The sequence below is a fragment of the Coenobita brevimanus genome, chromosome 8 (genome assembly GCF_032717465.1).
Source record: "Coenobita brevimanus isolate Jiangsu-jjx chromosome 8, ASM3271746v2, whole genome shotgun sequence".
Classification (NCBI taxonomy): Eukaryota; Metazoa; Arthropoda; class Malacostraca; order Decapoda; family Coenobitidae; genus Coenobita; species Coenobita brevimanus.
Genome location: NC_136961.1, coordinates 942,497 through 966,803, shown reverse-complemented (window position 1 = coordinate 966,803; position 24,307 = coordinate 942,497).

Sequence of the window (24,307 nt, the reverse complement as noted above, 5' to 3'; positions counted from 1 at the left end):
AGAAAGTAAATGGTGGACAGCAGGAGTGACAAATATAGGGTGGAAGTAAGAAACAGTGGGTAGGAGGGGGGGCCACTGTTTCCAGTGGGATTTAAAAAAACTGGATGAAAAATGGGAATGCAAGGCAGCAGGTGGACTGACTGACTGCCAGATTTCAGTAACCAATCTTTTTGTAACGAAAGTTGGTTCAGTGTTCGATTTTTTTACAGGTCTATTTTACTGAGAAATTCTTTGTTTCATTTACCTGTAAATGTTCGTCAGTAATTCTTAAACCATCATCGCTGGTGCCGAGAACTGTTTTACGTATTTGTCAATATCCATAATATCAAGGCCTTTCAAATTTTGTGTTCAGGATTATATCCATTCGTACGCTCCTCTTTGATAATTCAATCAAAATCTGTTCGAAATGTTCCCTCCGTGGTTTTAATCGTTGGTCTAATTTCCGCATGCTTAAAACTTAAATCGCAAAGGTGAAGGCAAGACCCCAGGTTTTGTGGCAATTTCTGTAACGAAAGTATGGTTACTAGGCAATTTCTATACCTACACTTAGTAATTTGCAACAGAGGTTGATAAAGGCTAATAACCAGAAAATTGTCAGTCTGAGTTATGGGTTTCCTTCCCTTTCGCAATTAAAGTATTGAGCGTACAGCCATAAGTTTGGTTTCTGTACCAATGAATGTAAGGTGAGAGGAGGGTGGCGTAGGGTGTGAGTGGTGGGTGGTTGTGGAGAGAATGGAAGGTGTAGATTAAGTGCCAAGTGTAGCGCACGAGGAAGGTAGGTATTGGGTGAGAGAGGGGAAGTTAAGTGATGTGGATGTTGGATGGAGGATGTGAGGAAGAGTGTAAGATGGCGGGGTTACGGCGGGGTGTGGGTGTAAGAGTGTGGATGTGGATGCAAGGTGTGAATAAGGGTGGTTGGGATGTTGTTTCGTGGAAATCGTCCGTTATTGCGGAAAAACAAATGAACGACGTACCTACACGTGGAAGAGACGGACGTCCTTCAACATCAGTGAGGAAAATTTCCACGCTACCCATTTATGCTGATTTTGTGCAATAAAGGAGATTTTGGCATGGTTCGGAGGCATTAACATGTATTATTCTGTATATCTATCATAGATAAGTCGTTGAAAACGTATCGTTTGTGTATAATACACTCAGGTAAAACAAGGAAGAATACGTCGTGGACCAGTCTACCTGCACCCGGCCGGAAGTATTGTTGCAACTTTATTATTTAGCTCACAAGGCAAATGCCAGACACTTGCAGTCACATTTACTTAAAAGTGTTCAGGAAGCAGAAGCAATTCTGGCAGTAAATCGAGTGTAAATGAACTGCCAACGAGTCTGGCATAGTATGATGGTCAGCATGACTTCACGGATTAGATGATAAACTGATGTAATCTATTTGTGGTTAGTTACCTGTATATACATACTTTTATCACGCAGGGATAGACAAATGAATGGAATAGTTATATGGATAGTTTCTCTCTATTATTTGACAGGTGAGGATGAATTTATTAGTCTTTTATTTCGATACTTTCAGCAAGTACTGAACATTTTTTTTTTTTACATTAACCATTTAACATTCGTTCACATCAATCTGGATAGGTTTTAATTCATTACTCATACGTATTCTTGCTATACCCATATCTAATATATATCACTTTAGTTGTACTAACATGACGTTTTCTATCATCCTGCCCGCTAAACGAGAACGTGTGGAAAAATGACATCAGAACCAGTGTTGATTTAAGGCAAAGCTGAAGGGTAGTGATCTTAGTGGAACTGAGGCATGGGGAAGGTGCAGGTGTGAGCAAGGTTCTGGGAGGGTGTGGTTGAGGGTGTGGGGTGCTGGATGTGAAGAGGACTAAGAGGAAGGGTGTATGGGTGTGAGGTTGGGTTGTGTGGGTGGAATGTGTTGGAGGGTGTGAGGAGAGGTGTGGGTGTGAAAAGGTGGAAGGGTGTAAGTGTGAGACAGACTGTAGGATGGAGGGTGAGGGTCAGCAGGGTGTGGGTGTAGGGGTATGGGGTGGTGTGGGTGTGAGAGGGTACCAGAGATCAACTTGCCATTGTCTTCAGGTAATGCAAGGTGTGCTCCGTCAGGCACAATGAAGAAGAAGGGTGGGAGGAGGAGGGATGGGGACGTGGGGAAAGATGGGAGGTAGGAGAGGGGATAGGTGGGGGCAGAGGAATAGAGGAGGTAGAAGGGGGTAAGGGAGGGAAAATACGGGGTGGTAAAAAGATGAGATTTAAGAAGCGGTAGGGGTGAGGGGGTGGTAGGAGGGGGTGATAAGGGATGTGGGAGGGAAATAGGGGAGGGAATTATATAGGAGGGGAAGTAGGATGGGGAGAGGTGTAAGGGCAAGGACCGCAGACGTGTAGTGCGCGTTGGTGGTGATGGAGGAGGGGGAGGCAGCGGGTAAGGCAAACGGGTGGGGGTGGAGAGGATGTAGGAGGAGGGTAGGAGCTGGGTAGGGTCCATCCATCCACCTGCCGTTCCTTTCCGCTTTATTTCCAAGCTCTTCCTTCCATTCCTGTCCCTACTCTTAGCTACGGCTTTAAGATTAATAAATAAAGCTGCCACATCCCAGCACCTTCCCCAGAACACAAAGATGTTAGTTATGGCCAGGCAGGTAACTTCAGTGCCTTGGGATAAGCTCTATACGGTAAAAATGCCAAAACGACAAATTCAGAGTTAACAGACGAGAATTATTCGCTAACCTAATGACGCGTTACTTTTCTTGGTATGACAAAATTATACTAACCACTTTTTTTGTTTTTTTTTTAAGGTTACACATATGTGCATATAAGAACATACGAGAAGAATATAACTGCAGCAGACCAGTTGCTTCATAGTGGGTACCAGTTGTCAAAGAATCTGACTAGGTTACGAGGATAAGACAAGGATAGCACAAACATTTATGGTGAGAGAGAGAGAGAGAGAGAGAGAGAGAGAGAGAAAGACAGACAGACAGACAGACAGACAGAGAGGCTGTTAATATCAAACGCTGGTGAAATATTCCTGCCCAGTTTGATGTAAATGTTAAGAATCACATTATTTCTACGCTTCTTGGTATTTAGTTACATTATTCAATCCCATAATTCATTTTTTAATTATGTGCTTTTGAAGAATTATTTTTTATAGTGAAATAATCTGCAGAAAATACAGTTAACTTGTTTGTCCTTTTGTAGCTTATTTCATGCAGGTCAGTGTCATAAAAAGGCAATGCTATGACTCTACATCATTTTAATGCCACTTCTTCGTGACCAGCAACAAATGTATTTCCACAACGCAGCAGGCAAGATTCATCCTGCCTTCAGACTATTTTATGCACCTTTATGGAAAACCTTTCATATTGGAAGGGTAAAGAAGGGAGGGAGAGTAGGTGAAAAGGGTGGATGCTGGGAAAGGGAATGGCAAGACAGGGAGGATGCGGAGGAGAGTTTGGGGGAAGCAGTTCAAAGGAAAGCAAACAGCAACAGACCTCTTCCCTCTTCCATCATACTCCCAAACCCTGTGTTTCTCTTTTCCTTCCCTTTCTCCCCCATTCCCTCCCTCCCCTCTTTCCCCAGGCGCGCCATGTTAAGTGGTGTTTGCCATCTCGCCTGGGCTACATTACAGCCTTTCTCCCTCACTCCACCCTGACACTCACCCTCTGACACTCACCCTAGCCAGCTCTCACATTTCAATCCATATTTCTACGTGTTACCTGCCGCGTCTGCCTTCAGGCCACCCACATCCAGATTTATTTACAGGGAAGGAACGGTACGAGGATATACAGGACTGGGTTTTATAAGATACGAATGAAGGTGCAAACAGGTAAGCGTACCCAAGCTTCTCCAGGTCAAGCTCATGTAGTGACATTCTCGTCGGTTATGCGGCTCCCTAACATCATTTCCTTAGCGATCTATTTTTAGATGTAGGCTGTTACTATCCCTTTGCACGTTATGTATGTAAAGTGAGGCGATATTAGAAAAATTTACACAGCACAGAAGACAATAGCAAGGTTCAATAAGCAAAATAAATCGCTCACGAAATGGTGTTACGGAGTTCCCCTGACCAACCACAATATGGGTCAAGGTTTGTAGCAGAAGTTCTGTATCTGTAGACCACATATGAAGGAGGGACAGCCCATTCCCAACGCTTAACCTCTCTTCAACCCCATTACCCAATCCCTGACCTCTCCCCAACCCCACTCCCAAACCCCTGACCTCTCCTAAATCCCACTAACCATTTCTTACGTTACCTCCCTCAACCCCCTAACCTCACTCCTCAACCCAACCCCACACTTCAGTCCCTAACCCCACTCCATATTCCCCAACCCCACGCCCCATCCCCTAACACCACTCCACATCCCCTAACACCACTCCCCAACCCAACCCCACTCCCTATCCCCTAACCCCACTTTCCAACCCAACCCTACTCCATATCCCCTAACCGCACTCCTCAACCCAATCCCGCACCCCATCCCCTAACCCCACTCCCAGTCCCTAAGCCAGGCCAGTGTGTCATATTAGCCTCATATTCCATTTCTTTTTCTGCCTCACTGTTTTCAATTATTAACACACCCGTTTACGTCACCTCTAATGATTTTACCCATACTTTCTATTCCCCTCCTTCCCTTCTCTCAAACCCCTTTTTTTTTTTTCCGGCTTGCAATATGAGTTTTTGTGACTGATTTTTTATACACATTAATTCCCCGTCTAATGGTTTTCCGATATTTTCTATTCTCCTCTTTCGCTTCTCTCAGTTCTAGTTTTATTTGTTTATTTTTTTTGGTTATAATAATGGATTTTTGTGACTGATTAATTTTTTTCCCTTTTACACATAGTCTACAACCCCACACCACCCCCACCACAAGCCTTTCCTCGGCCATAGTCCATTCATCCTTTACACATGGCATTCATATCCCTTCATCTACCTTCACTAACACCCACACACATTCATCCCTCACCCCCACACAACCCCACACCTCTCCACCCATACCTTTCCATTCAATCACCCACACATACCCATTCCAACCACTCCACAGTCCCACACACACTTTACATCCACTCCACAACCACACATCTCTCCTACGCCCATATTCACCTCTCTCCTCCACAGGACGCATATACACACCCTCACCCCCACACAATCCCACACTCTTCCACCCACCTAAAAACACACACACACACACACACACACACACAATACTCCTGTGATATATCTCCTTTCCTGGTCGCAATATCCCTCCAGGTCGATCTCTTTCCCTCCCTTCCCCACAGAATATTCCTCCAAGACAATACTTCTCTCTTGTCCTCTCTCCTCGACCTCCTCCTCCTCCTGTTCCCTTTCAGTCCCCTCTGTCTGTCTGTCTGTCTGTCTGTCTCTACCAATTTCCTTTGCTTCCTCTCCCTCACTGCCCTACCCTCACCCCATCTTCTATACCCCTCCTGTCTCTCACTCTTCCATCCTCATATCACCACTCTCATCTCCCTTCTCTCTCTCTCTCTCTCCATCTTCCCCACCCCCCGTCCCTCTCTCCCTGCCTACGCTAGGAACTGATCAGCCGGCATATCAGCGAAGCGAACAATGTTATGCCCTTACCGTTGCTACAGATTTCCCTCCTCCTCCCACCTCCATTTCTTTTTTCCCCTCCTCCTCCTCCCACCTCCATTTCTTCTTTCCCCGCGTCCTCCTCCTCCTCCTCCTATATTTTTATTTTTCTCCATATAACTAGAAATAATGGTTTCAAACTAGAAAAATTCCGTTTCAGAAAGGAAATCGGTAGAAATTGGTTTGGTAATAGAGTAGTAGACGAATGGAATAAGCTACCTGGTAAAGTAGTTGCTGCCTCTTCCATTGAGAGTTTCAAGCATAGGCTAGATAAGCATATGACAAATAAGGGGTGGATATAGAATAAAGAAAATCTTATAACCAATACTAATTCAAAAAAAATTTCTTTTCAGGTTACACTATGATAGTCTCTATTCTCCTTTCACACTTTCCTGTAAAATGTCCACGCCAGTTTTTCTATACGGCGTGGTGTTCTTTGTGACTTTTTCCTGCCGGCTTCGGCTGGAGGGTTTGGAGGGCGGGGGAGAGCCTTCTTCTTTGCTATCCTTATCTCATTCTAGTAGTTCAGTTACTCTTCTAGGAGCTGCCTAGCATGGGCCAACCGGCCTACTGCAGTTATCCTCTCTTCTTATGTTATTATGTTCTTTATCTAGTACTTTTCTTCTTATCTACCTCTCCTCCTATTCCTACTTCGGCTTGAGGAGGTCGAGAAGAGGAATAGAAAAACTGGAAAAGTACAGGGAATGGGGAAGGGATGGAGAAAAATGACAGGAAAGGATGGAGGGTAAAGGATAAGAGAGAAGGAAAACTAAGAAAATGGTGAGAAGAGGGGGAAAGAAGGAGGAGAGGAGAGGGGAAGTGTAATGCGAGGAGAGGGGAGGGGAGATGTAAAGCGGAGGAAAGGGGAGAAGGGATGGGAAGTGTAAAGCGGAGGAAAGGCGAGAGGGGAAGGGAGAGAGGAGGAGGGGGAGAATGGAGCAATGAAGAAAGGGGTGAAAACACTCAATATTAAAGAACTCAGAAGGAGACAATGAATGCCATCCACTCCCTGCCACTCACAGCCCTCACTGAAATAACAGCTAAAATGGATGACGAGGGATGGCTTATTTCTCTCTCTCTCTCTCTCTCTCTCTCTCTCTCATACACACAGACAAAACGAGACTCAAGGCGCCCTCGCCTCTGGAACACAATACAAACAGCAATAAACATTTGCAATACCATAAAGGCAAACACAAGCAGCGGCAATAAAGGCAAGGATAAAAACTGTAATAAACACAAGAATACGACCTTGCTATACACACGCATACACAACCTTGCTTCTCTAATATTTATATAAGCACTCAGCTGAATACAATAACTGCAAATAAAAAAAACATCGCCATCATCATCATCATCACCCACCAACACCACCACCACCAACACCACCACCACCACCACCATCACCATCAGCACCCACCACCACCACCACCACCACCACCATCACTATCCATACCTCTCCTCCTACAAACTCTGCAATATTATAACTACATCTGCAATTTTATAAACACAAGCATAGGTAACAAAAAAAAAAAATGAAATATAAACCCCGTATGGGGTGGCCACAAACACATCGCCTCCATGTCGCCCTGTCCCCTGCCATTTCGCTGCCCTCCCCCCAGCTCACACCTTCAAATAATCTGCACCAAAATTAAACAGCTTCTACCCCTTCCCACACAGTAATATCTTTGCCATGGTTTATTAAAGGCAAATCAGGTATTGATGAGATAAAGCCCTTCCTTGAACTCTGACCTGAACTGCTGACCTTTGACCTTAGATTAATAGGCAACAACATGCCATCCCCATCAGACCCACACAACACAAAATGCATTATACAATACATCCATATATAAATAAACACACACACACACACACACACACACACACACACGCACACACACACACGCACGCACGCACGCACGCGAGCGCGCGCGAGCGCTGCCACACAATAATGACCTAACATAAATATTGATCTCCAGGGAACCTGTTGTCATTCTCTCTCTCTCTCTCTCTCTCTCTCTCTCTCTCTCTCTCTCTCTCTCTCTGGGGCAATGAGAATAGATTTAAGGTAATAAAGGAAGGGAGGAGGAGGAGGAGGTGGAAGAGCAGGAGGAGGAGGAGGAGGAAACAATTAGGAAGGGTGAAACTACGAAAACTGGAAGGGGACGGAAGGAGGAGGATAAAAGAGGGAGAAAGGATGGGCGAGAAAGAAAGGAGAAAATGATCAGGGAGAATAGGAGAGAGAGAGAGAGAGAGAGAGAGAGAGAGAGAGATGGCAAGACATGTGGAAGGAAAACTTAAGAGACAGCTGAGATTGACACGAAGGATTACTGACGGGACAAGAAAAAAAAAAAGTAAGAGAGTGAGGAGAAAAACGAGAAAATAAAAGCAGGAAGAGAAACATGAAGAAAGGAGAAGGAAAGAAGAAAAAATGAGGGATGGGAAGACCGAAAGAGGAAGAAGGATAATGATGAAGGAAAGAGGAAATTAAAAAAAAAAAACAGAAGAGGAGGAAGAATAAATAAATGGAGAGAAATAGAGAGGATGAAGAATGAATGAGAAGGATGAGAAAATGAAAAAGCGAGATGTCAAAAAGCGAGAAAAAGGAGGGAAGAAGAGGGAATGGGAGAGGGAAGATGGCAAACGAGAAAGAGAAGGAGAGAGACAGGGAAGAGAGAGGAAACTCAAGAGGAAGACGAGAACAGGAAAAAAAAAAGACAATGAGGGAATTACAGAGACGACAGGGAGAAAGATAACAGACAGAGACAACAGAAGAAAGTTGGAAGAAGAAATGAAGGAGGAAGATGGAAAGAAGACAACGAGAGAAGATGAAGAGAGAGAAGAAAATCCAAGGTAAGCTGAGGCAGACACAAGACGCGAACCTGTTGAGAAAACCCTAAACAAGAACAAGAGGCAAAAAAGAAGTGCAAATAAATGATTCAGGTAGAGTAAGATCAACCCTTTCACTACGATGACGTTCTTTGTACATTCTGCTTCTGCTGCCGCCAAAAGAAATTATATTAAAACTCAGAAAAAGAAATACGGGAACTGGAGCGGTTACTGAAGGCTGTATCTAACCTTGTCAGTTCCAACAAGCTCTCCTAAAAGCTGGACAAAATCGCCCGGGGATAGCAAGAATAAAAATAATCAATCCAATACAGATGCGAGACCATCAGCGCCGTAATCAGGGGCGTCGCTATTGTCTGCGGGAGAAGTTCCTTGGATACTAAAATCCTTAGTGAGTGACCGACGGACTGGGCCGCTCCGAGATGCCCCCATAAGAAATTAAAAAAATCAATGGCACTTTCTTTTTTTCAGTAAATTTCCGCACACCGTCACGTCATGCTAATAATCCTTCATATAATTCATGCTCGCAATATCTAATGAAAACTGTAAAGACTACAAATAATAAGCTACTTCTAAGTCATCTAAGCATCACGAGGGTCAATTAAATGAACAGAGAAGCCTAACCACTCTATCTAACCTAACAGGGAAACCTCGACATTCAAATCCAGCCTTTTCCCCCGCTGGTAAGGGTGATAAGGCGGCCATTACGTCACGCTGGCTGAGTGGCCCATGTCAACACGCCGCCACCATCTCTGACAATGGCGTCTACATCACTTCCTTGTACATTAATATCCTCCTATATGCCTATCATCAGCCACCCTATACGCCTGTAACCTACACAACCTTTGTACACGACACCTGTGTTATCCAGAACAAGGTGTAAATTCAACATAACTAACTGATTAATCGGTATATACGGAAGTGACATTTAAAACGCCAGGTAAATTGAATGTTTTCAATGCTTACCTTGCTTCACTCTGCAGGTGTTTTGGCTGCCCCGTCCTTCTGTCTCGTGCCAGTCGCTACTCCACACACCCATTTCACATCCCTGCATCGTCCATCGCCGATAAAGCGGCATAAAACACAGGAAAACACGATAAATCACCCGGAATCACTCGCGCGCTGACCTCCGCCGCAGATGACAACAGACTGGGTTGACGAGGGCGTGTGCGGGGCTTGTTGCGTGACGTCACATCATTGGACCCACGAGATAACAACTCAAACTACGCATTGTCGTTTATTTCTAAGCTAAATCAAACCAAACTGACTTCTACTTTGTATCTTTCGCTTCTAGTTCTCATTTTGGTATTTTCAGCGTTAAAAATCACGTCATTATTGAATTTTTAACGTAAAAAAGAATGATAAGAGCCGATTTCTGTGACGTACTTCCTCTGGTAAACAAAGGCTACCCAGACATTACAGTGCTTTCTTCAACTTTCACTCACCGCCTCAACAGCATCTTATTGGAATTCGAACTAATTTGAAATATTCGATCTAGCATTAAAAAAGAAAAGTCCGCGCTTATGGGAAGAGATAAACATCTCGCTGTCAGGATGATAAGCTGCACACACACACATACATACACACACACACACACACACACACACACACACACACACACACACACACACACACACATTCTCTCTCTCAAAAACAAGACCCTCACAAACAGAACGATTTGACCTTAAAGGGAACAGCCTCTATACTGACATATTTCTTCCTTATCTCTTCTTTCTTTCCCCCTCTTCTCTTCCCCTAATTCTTCTTTTATATCCACTTCTCCCTTTTATCTTTCTTCTTAGCTATTTTCCTCTTCCTCCTCCTCCTCCTCCTCCTCCTCCTCCCCCTTTTATTACTAATCATTTTCTTATCTCCTCTTTGTCTTTCTCCCATCATCCTCCACACCCTCATCACCATCTTCCTCCTCCTCCGCCCTTACACCTTAAAAACCTCTCGTCCCTCCTCTCTCCCTCTCTCTCTCTCTCTCTCTCTCTCTCTCTCTCTCTCTCTCTCTCTCTCTCTCCATTTCACACAAAACACTGAGGGAACACGTAAAAGTCAGGAGAGAGAGAGAGAGAGAGAGAGAGAGAGAGTCTGGGGAGGATAAAGGAAATGGGGAAAGAAATGAAGGAGCTTAAAAAAAAAAAATGGCAAGAGAAAGAGAAAGAAGGAGAAAAAAGAAAATGGAATGATGGAGGAGGAAGGAAAGAAGAAGGGAGGTAGAAATACAAGGAGGGAGGGAGGGAGGGAGGGAGGGAGGAAGAAAGACTGGAAAGGAGAGGTGGAAAGAGAAGGGTACTGGGAGGGAACTACAGAATGAAGGAGAGGAGAAAAGGAGGGATGAAGGGGTAGGGAACGAGGTAGGTATTCGGGAGGGAGAAGAAAATCTGGAAAGAAAAAATGGAAGGAGGTAATCAGTGGAGTGGGAGAGAGAAAGGAAAGGAGGATTTAAGAATGGGGAAGGTAAATGACGATGGAGGGAGGGAGGGAGGGAGGGAGGGAGGGAGGGAGGGAGGGAGGAAGGAAGGAAGGAAGGAAGGAAGGAAGGAAGGAAGGAAGGGAGAGAGGGATGGAAGTAGAGAATGAAGGTGGAATGGAAACACGGTGGAAGGAGGGAAGGATGGCAGGAAGGGGGACGAGAGGGAAGAAAGGAGGAAGGCAAAGAGCGAAGAAAGGAAGGGGAAAGAAAGGAATGGAATGAGGCACAGGAGGTGACAAGATAGGAAGGAGAGGGTGAAGGAAGGGGGGAAGAGAGCGGGGGAGAAGGAACGAAGGAGGGAAGGCATGGAGGAGAGAAAAATGGTGAGGGAGGGAGGGAGGGAGGTAATGATGGGAAATATCATTTGACTGGGCGAATATTAGGGGGTCCTTGATGCAATGGTGGGGAGGGGGGGAAAAAGAAGGAGAGAGGAGAGAGAGAGAGAGAGAGAGAAGAGACAGGATGAAGGAAGGTAAGTATGAAGAGACGCAGGAGACAATGAGAAGGGAAGGAAGGAAAAGAGGAAGGAAAGAAGAGAAGAGGAAGGGTGGGAGGGGGGAAGGAAGACCGAGAAGGAAATGAAAGGGAGATGGGAAAGCAGTCATATACTTAAGAAAAAAAAAAAGAATATATAGGAAACAAGGAAACGGAAAGGGGAGAGAAGATGGAGGTAGAAGGAAGGGAGGAGAGAGAGAAAAAAAGAAGGATGAAAGGAGGGAATGAGACAAAGATGATGAAGGAAAGATGGTAGGAAGTAAACACTGAACGATGATGAAGGAAAGATGGAGCGAGAATAATTAATGAAGGAAGAGAGAGGGAAGGAGAGAGAGAAGGTGATATATAAACGGAAGAGGAAGGCTGATGAAAGACTGAAGTGAGAAAAGCTGAGAAAAGAAGGATGGACAGAAGGAAAGGAGGAAGAAAGGAAAGAGGGGAAAGAAAGGAGGGAGAGAGAGAAGATGAATGCACGAAGAAGGATGGAAGGAGGAAAGACGACTAAAGACAGAACGAAAAGGTAAGATAATGAAACAAGAAAATGGGAAAGAAGGATGATGACTGAAGGAGGGAAAGAAGGAATGAAGGAAGGTGATGAAGGCAGTGATGATGAAGGTGGTGCTTACCGGCAAAAGTCATAAACTGAGGGTAATGGGAGGCGTGAGTGATGAGAGGAGGAGGAGGAGGAGGAGGAGGAGGAGAGGTATGTGTTGCTTCTCCCTATTTTCCTGTAGGGCAGTTTGTCACATGATCCAGGGGTCTATGCTTAACCCCTTGGTGTTCTGGGTTCCTGTGTGGGAGATACTGCTGGAAGGGTACATAGCGCACTGCCTTCCGCCTACCAGCTCATAGTCGCAATGCTCGTAAGGCGGGAACTTGGGAAAATGCCAAGTTCCTTTCTTTCAAATGGACCCAAGACACCAATGGGTTAAAGAATGTCGGCTTGTTAATAATATGGTCTCTGTAATGCCCATAAGGTCTGTGTGATTTGTATCTCTCTCTCTCTCTCTCTCTCTAGCTATCACCTTCCTACCCTCCCCCACTTTCCGAGAACCCATCATTTCAGGCAATCTTCTTCCTCCTCTTTCTAGGTTACTTTCTTTTCCTCAAACTTCATTCTCTCTCTCTCTCTCTCTCTCTCTCTCTCTCTCTCTCTCTCTAACACACACACACACACACACACACACACACACACACACACACACACACATCCCAACTTCAGAGAAAAACAGATTTGTGGCGTATAAAAATCTTTCTCACATAACCAGAGCCAACTCTTGTAATCTTCACAAAGTGTACAAGTTTTTTACCATCGTATTTAATTACAATACACTCGAAAAATTATCCGACAGACTCAGTTATCAGTTACAAAATAAAATACAAATGAGTTGCAAACAATGTCTGCTATTATAACCTTGGAAAAATACTTCTTTATAAACTGTTGGGGAAAATTCACACACACACACAAACACAATATATATATATATATATATATATATATATATATATATAGAATCCTAGGGAGGGTCAGCCTTGGGCCCATGAAAGGCGGTGCGTGTGCTGTCATGTGTGTGCTTTGAAATACAGACACAGGGTCAGGCCGCCGCCTTGCCTTCACGTTACTTACTACAATTTCACCACAGTGGCGGCACACCAACAACCTGGCACACGCAAACAACCAATTACCTACATAACAACACCATAACACAACAAGAGGCAGAGATGAGACCTGGGAGAGGCGAAAGGAAGAATGGGGTGAGTGGGTAAAAGAGGAGGCGGTACGGAGAATGGGGGAAAGGGGAAGAGATAAAAAGGGGTTAAAGCATGGAGGTAAGAGTCAGAGAGGAAGATGACAAGTGGAAGAAGAGGAGGAGGGGAAGGGTGGAAGAGGGAAGCGAGTAGGAGTGGAGGTGAAGGATGAGAGAAAGAATAAGGGGGAAAGAAAAAGCTGCATGATAAAAGGGGAAGGAGAAAGAGGGAAATAAGAGAGTATGAGGCAGGGGGGGAAAGAGAGGGGAATGGAAGAGAAGAGGGGACGCTGGGAGAACGAGCAAGGAAGAGGGAGAGGGGAAGCTGTGAGAAAGAGAAATAAAACGGGGAGTAGGGAGAAGAGGCAGAAGGCAATAAGAGGGGAGTAAAGTGAGAGAGAAGAGGGTAAGAGAAGGGCAGGTATAAGGAAGACACTTAGGAACATGAGAGAAAGATGAGAAGGAGCGTGGGGGGGGGGTATGATGAGAGGAGGAAAATGGGATAGGGGAAAGGAGCAGAGGCGAGAGAGGTGGTGGGAGAGAATGGGGAAGAGGAGAGTGGGGGAGCAGTAAGGTGGGGAGAGGGGAAGTGGGGAGAGGAGAGGGGGAAGAGAGGAAGTGGGGAGAGGAAAGGGGGAAAGAGGGGAAGTGGGGAGAGGAAAGGGGGAAAGAGAGGAAGTGGGGAGAGGAGAGGGGGAAAGAAGGGAAGTGGGGAGAGGAGAGGGGGAAAGAGAGGAAGTGGGGAGAGGAAAGGGGGAAAGAGGGGAGGTGTGAAGAGGAGAGGGATACCACAGGAGGGAGCTGTGAGTCAAAAGAGGAACATGAGAAGGGATAAAAGGAGAGGGGAGGGGGGGAGAGAGGAGAGAGGAAAGGGGAGGGGGAGGATAAGAGGGGGTGGCACACCAATGGCGCCTCGGGAAGGAAGGAAACTATTTTAATTAAGAGGGGAGAATGTCGCTATTATTTTTCTGGTGATGGGGAGGGGGAAGGGAAGGATGGGGAGGGGATGGAGACAGGTGGGGAGAAAAGATGGAGGACTGAAAGGGTGACGAGAGGAAAAAGGGACTGTATTGGGAAGGGGAGGGATGGGATTAAGGGGAGGGATGGAGATCGATGGAAGGCAAGATGTGGGGGAGAGAAGGGAGTAGGGTAGGTGGGGAGAGAAAGAGAGGAACAAGAGGTGTGGGGGGGGAAAGAGAGAGAACTGAGGACAGGAGGAGGGGGAAGGGGATGGAAGAAGTGGTGGGAAGGGAGGTAGACAGAAGGGAGGGGGGGGTAGAAAAAGAGGAGGAGGGAGGAGGAGGAGAAGATGGAGGAAGGGGGAGGTTAAATAGGTTATAGATAGGCACCGTGATAAAGTGGATAGTGTACCGTGGGAAGAGACGGTCGTTACTGAGTAGGGACACAAAGGTATACAAAAGCAATGACCACTGTGAAGCTTCTATACTCACCCTCCGCTGCCTAATACACACTTTTATCTACATTTTTTTTCACCTTCACATGTAAGCACTCTGGCACTAATACCCACCATCCATACTGAATACATGCTAGACTGACTCATGCAGGACTGGTGTGCTGGTATTAGCGGTGGTGTTTTTACTACATGCACTCGTATGTGGGTGTTATGGAAGAGCAGTAAAGTCTGTTTAACGAAATTACAGTCATAAAAACCTCCCTGATATATTCTAGAACTGAACTCACATCCTTCCAAACACCAGACGATCCGTAAGCTGTCCGGAATTCCTAGGTAAAGAACTGCGTTAGGTTATTTTTAAAGTCCCATTTACCACACCGACAAAAAAGTGAATTTCGTTTACGAAAATGTTCAAATGCTTTGGGGGATTTTCCTGTCTTTCGCTCTCTCACTTTCTCCTTTTCATTCTTTCTTTCCTTTTCGGGTTTCTCCCTTGTCCAATCTCCATTTTTTCTGGTTTTCTTCTTATTTAATTATTTATTTTTTGCCTTTCCCCTGACTTTGTTTATACAAAATTCTTTTTCAGGATAACAGTTTTGTGTCAAACTTTCAACTATTTTTTGAGTTAGCTCTCTCTCTCTCTCTCTCTCTCTCTCCTTTCCATCGCCTCACACACGCCAGCATCTCAATCCCTTTCTCTCCTTCTCTCCCTTCCTTCCCCGCACACGCCTACATCTACCTTTCCGTCTCCCTCTCTCTCTCTCCATCTCTCTCCCTCACCATCTGTCTCTCTCTCTCCATCCCTCTTTCCTCTCTCTCTCTCTCCAGTATATCCCTCTCTATACAGGCCTATCAGTCTATCTATTAAAAATCTATCTATCGCTAAATCCATTCATGACCTGACATTTTAAAAGTTTAGATGTGGTGAGAGGGAACTAAAAATAAACTGTTCTAAATTTATACCGCTTTCAATTGAGAGAGAGAGAGAGAGAGAGAGAGAGAGAGAGAGAGAGAGAGAGATCGTGTGTGTGTGTGTGTGTGTGTGTGTGTGTGTGTGTGTGTGTGTGTGTGTACTAATAATGCCACAAGAACCAATTCCTCACGTTTTCCCCACCTCCCCCCACCAGACACGCCCAATTACCAGCGTCACAGGCAGGCGGCAGGCAGGGAATGGGACGGTGAGGCAGGGGAAGGCAGGGGGCACGTGGCAGGGGTAGGGAGAAGGACGGCAGGGACAGAGTTAAGGGAAGGCAGAGGTAAGAGGCAGTAGATGAGAGGAAAGGGGAATGAGGCAGAGAAAGGCAGGGGGCACGTGGCAGGGGTAGGGAGAAGGACGGCAGGGACAGAGTTAAGGGAAGGCAGAGGTAAGAGGCAGTAGATGAGAGGAAAGGGGAATGAGGTAGAGAAAGGCAGGGATGGCAGGGGAGAGGGAGACAGGGGAGATACAAGGTGCGAGGCAGGAGATGGCCAGAAGGATGGAGAGAGAGGCAGGGGATGGCAAAGGAAGAGGACAGGTGTAAGGCAAGACATGGCAGGGGTTTGCCATGGAACGTAGAAGGAAGGGGAATAAACATGGGCAAGGATGTGACAGGGGGAGAGATAGGGGTGACAGAGGCAGGGGAAGTGACAGGGAAGAGAGGAAGGGGTGGCAGTGGCGAGGGTAGGGGGTGGGGGATGGTAGGGGTACAGGGTAAGGGACAGGCAAGCAGAGGGAAGGCAGGGGAGGTGTGAAAAATGGCAGTGTGTGTGAATGGACATCATTTCCCCACTCCCTAAATCATCTTTTGCTCCTTCTCACCCCCTCATTACCTCTCACTCATTTCCCCTTTCCTCTCGTCTATGTATTCTCTCTCTCTCTCTCTCTCTTTCTCTCTCCTTCTCTTATTTATTCTATAATTCTTACTCTATATTTCTCTTTCCTCCTCTTTTTCTTATGTTCTGCAATTGTTCTTCCTCAATATATCTTTCATCGTCTCTCTTAACGCTTCGTCTCTCCTTATTCTCCATCCTCTTGGCTTTTCTCTCCTCCTCCTCTTCCTCTTTCTTCACCTCTCTCCTGCTCTACTTTCTACTATTTCCTCTTTTTCTCCATATCTTTCTATCTCGTCTTCCCTCCTCCACTTCTTTCTCCTCTCTCCTCCATTCTCTCCCATTCTCCTCTTTCTCCACCTCTTCCCTCTTTTTACCTGTCCTCTTCCTCTACCTCTAGCTCTTTCCTCCCCCTCTTCCTTCCTCCTCCTTAGCTTCTTCCTCGTCTCCTTCCTCTCTTCCTTCGTCCACCTCCTACTTCCTCTTCTCTCCACACTCTCCATCTCTTCTCATATCTTTCTTTCTCTTTCATTTTCTCTCCCTCCTCCAATACTTCCTCTTCCTCCTCATCCTACTCCAACCCTTCTTCTTCTTCCTCCTCCTCTTCCTTCTTTGCTCTTCTCATCTTCTTGCTCCTCCGTCCGTCCGTCCTTCCTCCTTCCTTCCTCTTATTCCCTCCCATTGAACTAAATCATTGCAACTCTCTCTCTCTCTCTCTCTCTCTCTCACCATAAATTACATCCCTTCACCCTTCCTAAAAATACACTTTTCTTTGCTTTCTTATTTGATTCTCTCCCTCCTCTCCCTCTTAACACAATACTTCAGTGATTTCTGTGTGTGTGTGTGTGTGTGTGTGTGTGTGTGTGTGTGTGTGTAGTTGGGATATTTTATGGCAGACTTGGTCAACGCGTTTGTCTTCCTTCCCTCCTTTATTCTTCATTATTTCCCCTCCTCCTCCGTTTCTCCTTCCTCCTCCTCCTCCGTTTCTCCTTCCTCCTCCTCCTCCGTTTCTCCTCTCTCTTCCCTTCTCCTCTTCCTCTTTTCATCAATCTTCTCTCTCAGCCAATTACGCTCTTTCTTTTCCTTCCTTAATCATCCCCTCTCCATCATCACCATCATCATCACTGTTCTTTCCTCTCCTCTCTCATCAGTCTTCCTCCTCCCTTCCTTTCTTTTCCTCCTCCTCCCTCCTTCCTTCTTCTCCTTTTCTCACTTACTTCCATGATTCCTCCTCTTTTCCTCAATCTCTCTCTCTCTCTCTCTCTCTCTCTCTCTCTCTCTCTCTCTCTCTCTCTCTCTCCATATTTCTTTCTCCTTTCTTTCTCCTTCCACTCCGTCGCTTTCACTCCATCTTACTCTCCCTCCCTCAGTCACTCTTCCTCCCCACAATTCCCCCCATCATTTTCTCTCCCCCTTCCCTCCCTCCCTCATTATTTTTCCTCACCCTGTTACTCTCCTCTGATCATTTTCCTCTCTCTCATTTTCTCACTTATTTTTCCTTCCTCATTCCCTCTAACATTCTTCGTCCCTCTCTTCCTCCCTCTGCCTCCTTCCATCATTCTTCCTCCTCTCATTCTCCCTCATCCCTCCCTCCCTCCATCATTCTTCCTTCCTCCTACCCTCCATCATTCTTCCTACCTCGTTCCCTCCATTATTTTCTCTCCCTCACTTCTTCCCACATTATTTTTGCTCCATTCCTTCTTCCCCCACCATTCTTCCTCCCTCTCTCCCCCACCATCCTCCCCCTTCCCGTCCTTCTCCACCATTCTCCCTCCCTCCCTCCCTCCATTCATCACACGCAGTAAAGAACGCTCGGCCAAATGGAGAAATCGAAGGGAAGGATTTCTTCTTCAGAAACTCTCTCTCTCTCTCTCTCTCTCTCTCTCTCTCTCTCTCTCTCTCTCTCTCTCTCTCTCTCTCTCTCTCAAAAATCACCCTAAAGACAAGATAATTAATGGTATTCTTATTATCGTGTTCGCCTTTTGTTTGAACTGAAGATTTTTTGAAACTGAAATGAGCGAAGGGGAACTAAAATGGGAAAAGGAGAGAGAGAGGGAGAGGGCGAGGGCGAAGGAGAGGGAATGGGAGAGGACGGGGGACGGGAATGGAAGGACAGAGAGAGAAGGCAAAGGGAGACGAACAGATAAAGACACGAGGGGAGGAGGAGGAGGTGGAAGGAGGGAGAAAAGTAAATGAGAAAACAGATGGAAGAAAAGGAGAGAGACAGAGGGAGAAGGGAAGGCGTGAAGTATATACCGGTAATAATAATAATAATAATAATAATAATAATAATAATAATACATTCGTGCTGACTCTCTCCCTGGCAAACAGCAAGGGATTGGGATTAGGGTGAAAAAGTTATCACGTGACCCATTACCTGCTGCCTTGACGATGACAGTGTGTGTGTGTGTGTGTGTGTGTGTGTGTGTGTGTGTGTGTGTGTGTGTGTGTGTGTGTGTGTGTGTGTGTGTGTGTGTGTGTGTGTGTGTGAGAGAGAGAGAGAGAGAGAGAGAGGAACAGGAAGGAGGAAGGCAGAAGGAGGAAGAAAAAAGAGTGAGGAAGAGGAAGAGAAAGGTAGGAGTAGGCAGGGCTAAGCAGAGGCAAGATGAAACGGGGTAAGTATAGGATGGGATAGGCAGGAGTAGGCAGTGGTGAGGCAATGGACAGGCATGGTGAGCCAGGGTTAGGCAGGGAGTGGCAGGGGGTAGCAGGGTGAGGCAGGGGTGAGGCAGGGGTGAAGTATTGCGGGTGCAGGCCACAGACACCTTGGATCCCGGTAAGCCAGGGGGGAGGGGGAGGCAGGAAAACAATGAGAAAGAAGAAAAATGAGAGAGAGAGAGAGAGAGAGAGAGAGAGAGAGAGAGAGAGAGAGAAATATTTGAAACAGGAATAGACTGAAAAACTGAAGATGGAAGATAAAGGGGAAGAATAAAGGATGAACAGGGCAAATACTGAAGCAGGGATAGAAGCAGGAGAGGTGAAGGGGGGGAATGGAGGAAAGAATATGGGTAAAGGTAAGATGGAGGGGGGAACAGGAGGGCGGAGGGAGGAGGACGAAAGAGAAGGAGAATGATGGAGAATGGGAGACGTGGGAAGAGAGAGGAGATAAGGGAAAATTGGAAGGAAACTAGGAAAAGACGGGAGGGAAGGGGAAGAGGGAGGGAGACAAGAAGGAAAGAGTGACAACCGTACCTCTCCCCCATCCCTACCTCTTCCCCGTCCCTGCCTCCCCCATCCCCGCCTCACCCCATCCCTTCTGCCTCATCACTCTTCAATCTCACATCTCCTGCCTAACTCACGGTTGCCTAGGCGACTAAGAAGGTATGTGGAGTCTACCAAATTGGTATGGTTTGATGCCTGCCTTCTTAACATCCTCTGCCTCTCTCCTCTCTCTTCCTACCTTCCTCTGTGTCTTTCAAGTCTTTCTCCTTCCTCTCCACCCACCTCTTGTACCTCTTACCCACCCTCTATTATCCTCTTCCTGCCTCTTTCCTCTCTACCCAAACCGTTCCTCTCCTCCACTTTTCTGCCTACCTTCTTGCTTCCTTTTCTGCCTCCTGCTTCCTTCCACCCTATTCCAAGTCTCTGCCTACCTCCTGTCTTTCTCCTGACTACCTTCTTCCTTTCCTCTGTCACTGTCCTACCTCTCAGCCTACCTTCCTGCATTTCTTCTGCTCTCCCATGCCTCTGCCTATCTTCTTAGTATCATTTTCCTCACTCCTGCCTCTCTAACTATCTCATTCTTTCCTCTGCCTCTCTTCCTACCTTCTCTCTTTCCCTGCCTCGTCTCTGCCTACCTCCAGCCTCTCAAATCTGATTTACTCGCTATCTACACCCTCACCCTGCCTATCATGTTGTCTGTCCTCCCACGTTTCTCCTACCTGCCTAACCATCTACCTATCCCTGCCAAACCATCTCTCTATTAATGCCTCAACATTTACCCATCCTTGTCTCATCATATGCCTATCCCTGCCTCACCATCTATCAATCAATGCTTCAGCATCTGTCGAACCCTGTCTCACCATCTGTCTACCCCTTCCTCACCATCTGTCTATCCCTTCCTCACCATCTACCTATCCCTTCCTCACCATCTGCCTACCCCTTCCTCACCATCTACCTATCCCTTCCTCACCATCTACCTATCTCTTCCTCACCATCTACCTATCCCTTCCTCACCATCTACCTATCCCTTCCTCACCATCTACCTATCTCTTCCTCAACATCTATCTATCCTTGCCTCACCATCTGCCTACCCGTCTCCCCACCTGCCTATCCCTGCCACATAAGAGCACCACGACGCAACACTATAATTTTCCCTTCATAACAGCTGGGTGTATCCTGATTATACCTCAGATTAACATACTTCTCATGGATTAGCCAGGATTAAAACATACACGACCCGAGGATTACATATTAAGGGATTAGGCTCAGAGGTGTCAATAGGGATTAGGTCAGTAGGGATTTGGTGTTTAGTCTGGATGGATTTCGCTGTCATTCCCTCATCCTTCCTTCTTTATACTTTCTCAGCCCTTCTCCCTTCTCCATACACATTTTCCTCTCTCTCTCACTCTCTCTCTCTCTCTCACCTATCCACTCAATATGGCTTTCCTCCCTCCTACTTTCCCAACTTAACTTTCCTTCCCCTCCTCCCCTACTTACCTGACATCCTCCTCTTCCTTTCTTACCCACCCACCTAACTCTACTTTCCTTCCCCTCCTTACCTACAACCCACATCACTTTCCTCCCCCTTCACTCCTCCTCCAACTCTCTTTTCTCCCTCTCCTTCCCTACCTACCCACCAAACTTTCCCCTCCATCCTCCCCTACTTACTCCCCCAACTCCCCTTCCCTCCACCCTGTCCTCTCTATACCCTGTGTACCTACAATATATATAGAATCAATTAGTGGCTATACAAGGTGACAACACCAGCAACACCAACAATAACACCATAAACCTCTTATGTGGGCTGATGCTGATTTACACATTATGTTGTACTGTAGGATGTGCCACACGTGTCGGCTGCTCCTTACCAATGACCCCTGGCAATTGTATTGTTTATAAAAGACCCAACATGCTTCCATACGTCGCCCTTGGTCACCTAATGGCAGCATTCCACGCTGCTCGATCTCTGGCAGCCTCCCTATTCAGTCCCTTAGATATTCAATCCATCATTTTATTCCAGCCTGATCTACACACAACATTACGCCAGTCAGGGTAAGTTCTTGTAGGCGGTAACGAAGGCTACATTTAACTCTTCAAGTTCATAAAGTTTCTCCCACGCGAAATAAAATCGTTTAGAGACACCAAGAATAAAATATAAATACGTCCAATGGTTCAAGGACTTAATGAAGGCTGTGTCTAACCCTTCCTGTCCGAGATGTCTCTCCTACATAAAATATATAAATAAATAAATAAAAGCATGTCTGGTGGCAGCAAGTTAAGTGAAAATACATAAAAGAATCCCATGGTATACAGAAGACTCACATCGTACATAAAAGAATCCCATGGTATACAGAATCACATCGTACATAAAAGAATCCCATGGTATACAGAAGAATCACATCGTACATAAAAGAATCCCATGGTATACAGAATCACATCATACATAAAAGAATCCCATGGTATACAGAAGAATCACATCGTACATAAAAGAATCCCATGGTATACAGAATCACATCGTACATAAAAGAATCCCATGGTACACAGAATCACATCGTACATAAAAGAATCCCATGGTATACAGAAGAATCACATACATAAAAGAATCCCATGGTATACAGAATCACATCGTACATAAAAGAATCTCATGGTATACAGAATCACATCGTACATAAAAGAATCCCATGGTATACAGAAGAATCACATACATAAAAGAATCCCATGGTATACAGAATCACATCGTACATAAAAGAATCTCATGGTATACAGAATCACATCGTACATAAAAGAATCCCATGGTATACAGAAGAATCACATACATAAAAGAATCCCATGGTATACAGAATCACATCGTACATAAAAGAATCTCACGGTGTCTCTGGCTGGCATCCGTGGCCTTTCAGATATAAAATAGTTCAGGTGATACGCCAAATGACACCGAGTCTTCTAATTAGGAATATTTTTTGTTCGCTTTCTAGCAACCTTGACCGGAAAAATGAGACGCGTTTTATTTGGAGTTTTTTGGGATGGCGTTAGTTAATAAGGGATCAAGAGAAAGGTGAATGTAGCTCTCTCTCTCTCTCTCTTGCTCACCACCTCACATTCCAGCCTCATTTCCTATTCCATCATTTCATAATACCGCTCCCCTCTCATCCCTGTTCATCTCACCACAAAGTTAAATCCATCTGTCCTCCCCTTCATCTCACACTCTCGCCCCTCCTTCCACATTTTCACTCTATTTCACTCTTGCCCTCGCTTAATATCCGTTTTCCCTCACCCTTTCGCTCACCCTTTATCCCTCACTCTCTCCCGTCACTCTTTCGCTCACCCTCATCCTCAGTTCTCATCCTCATCGTCACACAGACTCATTCACATCCTCATCCTTACCCCTGTTTTCTTTATGATCTCACCTTTCACTCGGGTTCTCATTCTTACCCTCACTTCCTTTCCTCCTCACTTTACTCTCATCTTTCTCACTCCACCATCATTTTTCACCTTCATCCTTACTTTCCACACTGTTTCTGCGAAAAAGAAGAAATCCAAATCTATAAGCCTGCAATAATAATAATAATAATAATAATAATAATTCATCATAAAGCCAAGGGAGCCAAAATCAAGATACTGTTATTTCGAGATGCCCTTATAGAATGGAGGTGGTAGGAAGGGGGAAAGACAGACTGGGGAAGACTGTGCAAGAGTTTACCAGCTGTGTAACTCATAAATGTGATATGAATGACTGAAAATAAAGACTGACTCGAATTAAGACATAGGAAGAAAAGAGGCATGAGTGTGTATATAGACAGGTGCTGCACGCCCCTGTAATCAGAACAGGATGCAGGTAGAGAATTCTGCAGAGTTATGACTAGAGTGAAACTAATGAAAAGGTCAAAAGGATGCGACATTGTGATAAAGTGACTGAGGGGAGTCAGGGAGAGGATGGGAGTTGTTAAGATGAACACCCACTGTGTCCACCCTGTTTAAAAGAGTGAATGTGGTGGTTCTGCCGCTACCCCTCCACACACGAGAGGTGCAGTCCACCAGAGGAACACGACACCTTTGTACAAAATCAGCAACAGTGTAGAGTCAAAGGCAGCACGGATGTACAGAATCAGCAACAGTGTAGGGTCAAGGGCAGCACGGATGTACAGAATCAGCAACAGTGTGGAGTCAAGGGCAGCACGGATGTACAGAATCAGCAACAGTGTAGGGTCAAAGGCAGCACGGATGTACAGAATCAGCAACAGTGTAGGGTCAAAGGCAGCACGGAGTCAACTCACAATACCCAGAATGCAAGAAGATGATTTCACCAGAGAGGCAATGTGATCCTTCCAAGATAGATCACAAGAAAAACAGACCCGAGGCTATTGAGGGATGATAAAGAATTGAGATGTGTGTTACTGAAGGCCGCGGGTGATTGTGTGGAAGATTGCGGCCACCTGAACGATGGCGGAATGGAGTTTTTGAACCAATATTGATCCTTACCCTCATCCATAACTCCTGCCTTTGCCTACTCCCTCACCCGTCACCCTTATCTTTCGTATTCACCCTTACTCTCACTTTCACCCATTACACTTATATATCCTTATCTCTTAACTCTCACTCACACTCTAAATCATACTTGCACTTTCAAACTCATCTTTGCTCATTTCTCTCTCTCTCTCTCTCTCTCTCTCATCTTCGCTTCCATCTCCCCCTCTCATCCACTCTATGCACCTTCATTTTGTTTTATTGGTAATCAACATTCATTTACTGTTTTCTTTTTT